The sequence below is a fragment of the Triticum dicoccoides genome, chromosome 5B, assembly GCF_002162155.2.
Source record: "Triticum dicoccoides isolate Atlit2015 ecotype Zavitan chromosome 5B, WEW_v2.0, whole genome shotgun sequence".
Classification (NCBI taxonomy): domain Eukaryota; kingdom Viridiplantae; phylum Streptophyta; class Magnoliopsida; order Poales; family Poaceae; genus Triticum; species Triticum dicoccoides.
In genome coordinates this window covers 34,248,054-34,253,257 of record NC_041389.1, presented here as the reverse complement: position 1 = coordinate 34,253,257, position 5,204 = coordinate 34,248,054, and positions in this window count along the sequence as shown.

The following is a 5,204-nucleotide window of genomic DNA, read 5'->3' as shown; positions in this document are numbered from 1 at the left end:
CAAAACTGCTCTTAAACTGCTTGTATTTTGCAAAAAATTTAAGTTGCGTCATGATATTGGTGTTCATAGCTTTCCAACGGTATATCGCAAGCCCCGTTTGGGCAATGTTTGCAGAAGTTCAACCGAGTTTACGGGGAAGTTCAACGTACTACTAGCGGGACAGGTCAGGTTGTGATCAGAATATTATTCTGATCCCGTGATCAGAATAGTGTTTATATATATATATATATATATATATATATATATATATATATATATATATATATATATATATATATATATATATATATATAAGTTAGGCTTCAAGTGCGTACTTGTTAGTTAAACCTATGTATAAATTGTGACACTAAATATGACTAGTAAGTAGTACAGTAGCAGTACTAGTATACGTCGGTCAAATTATTCATCATGTCCACATATTGAATTGACATGACAACACGCTGCGCGTGAGGTGACACAAGAATCCCGGCGGCATGTTCGGGTATTCTGGACTTCAGATTTCGAGTACCACTTATGTGTCGAAATCTTTCATCATTCACTTAAAACAGTCGATTGATCCTACATTGAGTACCATATAACTGGAATTACCGATGCAAGTCGAAGAAGGATTGGCCGGTGCTGTCAGCTGGCATCAAGTCCGATCCCACGGATCAGGAGCTAATCGAGCACCTTGAGGCCAAAGTGAGTGCTGACAGTGCGAGATTTCAGTCTCTCATCGATTTGTTCATACCAACCATCGACAGCGAGCACGGCATATGCTACACCCAACCTGAGAAATTTCTAGGTAAGACACCGATCGGCCGTCTACTTGCACAAACATATTCCTTTGTTTGTAGCTCCATTTTTCTTTTTAGACGCAGACCTGGTGAAGCAATTACAATTTGACAGTTAATAAAAAGTGAAACAAGTGACTGCAACATGCCAAAGATGATATGAAAATGCCAACTACATACACTAAAACCTATATTCCACAATACTGTAGGTATCACACTGAGTGGCCTAAGGAAGCATTTCTTCCAGCGTAATTCCAGGGCGTTCAAAAGGGGCACGTGGACGCGTCGCAAGATACAGTCGGAGTGCGGTATGCACGCGATGTGGCACAAGACCGGTAATACCTTGCCGGTGATGGTCAACGGCCGGCAGACGGGCAGCAAAAAGGTTCTGGTGCTGCACACCAACAAGAACTTCGACCAGCAGAGGACCAACTGGGTGATGCACCAGTACCACCTCGAGGACCTGGAGCAAGAGAAGGAGCGGGAGCTGGTCCTCTGCAAGATTTTCTACTAGATGAACACTTAGGGCCAGGAGTAAAAAGATTATAAGTTAGTTTGGTATTGGTAGTTGTACTACTTTGTCGTTCGCAAGTTGGTATTGTTGTTAACAATCTTTTGGTATGAACTTGCATTTGCTTCCAACCATCATGACGAGGGTCGACGTGGATATAAAGCTGAATCATTTGTTTCGAAATGAATTTTCAGGCACCTGATTTTTATTTGATGGGTAGCATAAGCACCTGCCGTTCGAATTCCCAGTTCTCCAGTTTTTTCGAAACAAGTGCATGCACTTATAATCACGATAAAAAAACAATATCCGTGTTGCATCGCAGTTATCAGTATGTACTTGCAGAATTCTCCCGTTTATTGAGCACGTATATTGTTTTTTCAGGTCGAGCAAGTTTCAACTGGGCTGTAGACTGTCCAGGGTTGGTTTTATTTTTACCAGGCCCAGCCCATGACGACAACGGGGCACAAAGATCCAGCAGGTATCTACTGGCCTCTGGCCCGCCATCGTTAGTTATATTTTGTCTTACAACATCCGCAGGTAGTTTTTTTACTGAATCAAACACACAGCCCAGTTTTATTTTCCTCTTGAAACGCATGCCCTACATCCGTTTTCTAAACTCTACCTATAGTTTTACTAGTTCATATACACGTACGATTATATTGAAAACACATAAAATTCCTTTTTCATATTTACATCCTTATTTTTGTTGTTTTTTTCACCCAGTGCTGATTTTTTTACCACTAGTTTTCCCTTAAACCAACTCAATTGTCCCCCTTCTTATTTGCTTACAAAAACAAAAAGATTTTTTTGGCAAATCAATAAGTTCTTAAAAAATGTTTAACATTTCGGGATTACAACAGTTCGGACTCCACTGAAATATGCAAAATAAGGTTGACAGCTGGGTCCACGGCCACAGCCCAGTTTTTTTGTGACTTGCCAAGTAAGTCGCTTTGTCAGGCCTGTTGGGCTGCAAATCTTTCAAGACGAGGAGAGCTTTCATTCGGCTGTCCGAGAAAATGGCCCATCAACAATGAGAAATGGGATGTACATTTTTAAAACACATCTAACTGGCAATTAGTTTCAAATATCTTTTTTTTTTCATTTCGAGATTTTAAATTACATTAATTTTTATGCATGGAGAATTTGTTGAATTTTATATTGATATACATTTATTTTTAAAATCTTTTTGAATGTGAGTCGAAATTTCGGGATTAAAAACAGTTCGGACCGCACCGAAATATGCAAAATTTCGTATAATTTTTTAACCGTGCCCACAATATGGGCTGTAATGCTAACAAAAGAATATGGGCTCCAAAAAAACCTTAAGAATTAGCAAATGGGCTGTAAATTATTAGAAATAATGGCAGATGGTTTGTATGCTGTTTTCCACAGATTTGAGGCTTTCCTAAAAAAAAGGTTGACGCACAAGCAGTGACTGTTGGATGGCCATCCAACGACCGTCGTGCTTCTTCAATCTCTGCTCTTCCTGCTCCAGCCGCTCAAACAAGCGCCAGCGGGACTGCCTGCTCCCTCCTCCCCGCGGCTGGCTGTGCTGCCGCGCAGGCCTCACAGCCCCACCGTACTCCCATCATTGGCCTAGACATCACTCTACTCACCCACACCTGCTGTTATTCTCCGGCGACGACATATGAACCAGTAAACCCTCGTACAATGGTACCCCCCTCCGCGGCGGAAACAACTGCCGAGTCTTCCCTGCCTCCGTGTCGTTCCCTTCCTAGGCCTCGCCGTCGTCCACCGCCCTGGTGCTCTCGGCGCGGCCTGGTCAACGTGGTCAACAACCGACATGCATCTGAAGTGGACTGTACGTGGAGAGGCCGACAACTAGGTCCACATCCGCACGCAAGGAAATGCCTTCTTATTACGCGCAAAATAATGATTCCTCCACCTGACATCAGGGACCCACCGAAAGGGCCTCTGTATTTCGTGAAAAAAACGTTACCGCCGCTGACAGCTCGGACCCACCAGCTATATCTTCGCACGCAAGGATGTGCCTCCTTATTATGCACAAAAAAAATGAATACTCCCCTTGTTAGCTGGGACTCAGTATAGTGGCAGGCTGACTTGTGGGCCTACTAAGTTGACGGGGACGGAGGTCTCTGTCAACTTAGTCAATATGCACGATTCTAGCTCCAGTGACCGTACGATGTCCATCCAAGGGTCGTAGTGCTTCTTCAACCTCTGGTCTTCTTGCTCCAGCCGCCCAAACCAGCGGTCGTGCCTCGTGCTCCTGCCTCCCGTGGCCGGCTGCGATGCGGCGGAGGTCTCACCACCGCCTACTACTCCCACCACTGGCCAGGCCATCCCTCTACTCACTCACACCCCCTGTTATTCTGCGGCGACGACAGCCTCACACCGCAGCGAACCAGTGAACCCTCATACTCCTCTACGCGTGGGCATCCACTACCACGTCTTCCCCGGCTCCGCGTCGTCCCCTTCCTAGGCCTCGCCATCGTCCACCGCCCTGGTGCTCTCGGCACGGCGTGGTCAACATGGTCAAGGAACGGCTTCCATCGGACGTGGACTGTATGTGGAGAGGCTGACAGCTGGGTCCACGGCCGCAGCAAAGAAGTGCCTCCTTATTACGTGCAAAATAATTATTCCTCCACCTGACAGCGGGGACCCACCGGACGGGCCACCGTATTTTGCGAAAAAAAACATTTCCCCCTGATTGCTGGGACCCACCAGCTACATCTTCGCACGCAAGGAAGTGCCTGACAGTCGGGACCCACCTGGTCGAAGCGTACGTAGCGTTCTCATTCTGGTCGCGAACATGTACGTACATATATACTGGTCAATGTAGATGCGCGCACATGTCATAGTAGAGGCGCGCACGTGTCGTAGTAGAGGCGCGCATGTAGCATGTACACGTATGTACAGCGGCCAGTGCGCAAGAAAGAAAATACAGCCACGTATGTGTACATACGGACGGGGTCTCGAACGCCTACTCGCGCATACGTACGACCAGGGCTCGTGTACATGGCTCGGTCGGAACGGAGAAACAGCGTCGTCGTCGTGTTCATGGGGAGCCAACCGGTTGAGTCAGAACGGAATGCGTTGTCGTGTTCATCGGGAGGGCGTGGATAGAACATGCGATGGAAACGAGGCCTGGCGTATCGCAGAACGGAGGAAACGGCCTTGTGTTCGACCGGCCACATTCAAAACGGGATCCTATTCATCGGGAGGGGTGTGGCGTACCGCAAAACGGAGGAAACGGACCTCCTACGGTCGAAACGGGGGTCCTGTTGATCGGGAGGGGTGTGGCGTACCGCAAAACGGAGGAAACGGACCTTCTACGGTCGAAACGGGGGTCCTGTTGATCGAGAGGGGTGTGGCGTACCGCAAAACGGACGAAACGGACCTCCTACGGTCAAAACGGGGGTCCCGTTGATCGGGAGGGGTGTGGCATACCGCAAAACGGACGAAACGGACTTGTGTTGGAGCGCTACGGTCGAAACAGGGGTCCTGTTCATCGGGAGGGGTGTGCGTACCGCAAAACGGGACCCCACGGGATATTGTTCATCTTCACCGTCGACCTCCTTCAGCCTCCACGGGCTACTGTTCATCCACCGTCGACCTCCTCCAGCCTCCACCTGCGACTGTTCATCCACGGGCTCCTGTTCATCCAGCCTCCACCGCGCAGTACACCACCGGCTACTGTTATTCAACCACCCCTCCACGGGTACCCCTCCATCGTCTATTGTTCATTCAGCCCTCCACACCATGGTGTCCTATTCATCCACCCTTCACGGGCACCCCTCCACCGTCTACTGTTCATCCAGCCCTCCACACCACGGGGTCCTATTCATCCACCCCTCCACGGGCACCCCTCCACCGCTTACTGTTCATCCAACCCTCCACACCACGAGGTCCTGTTCATCTAGAGGCAACGCCACCGCTCA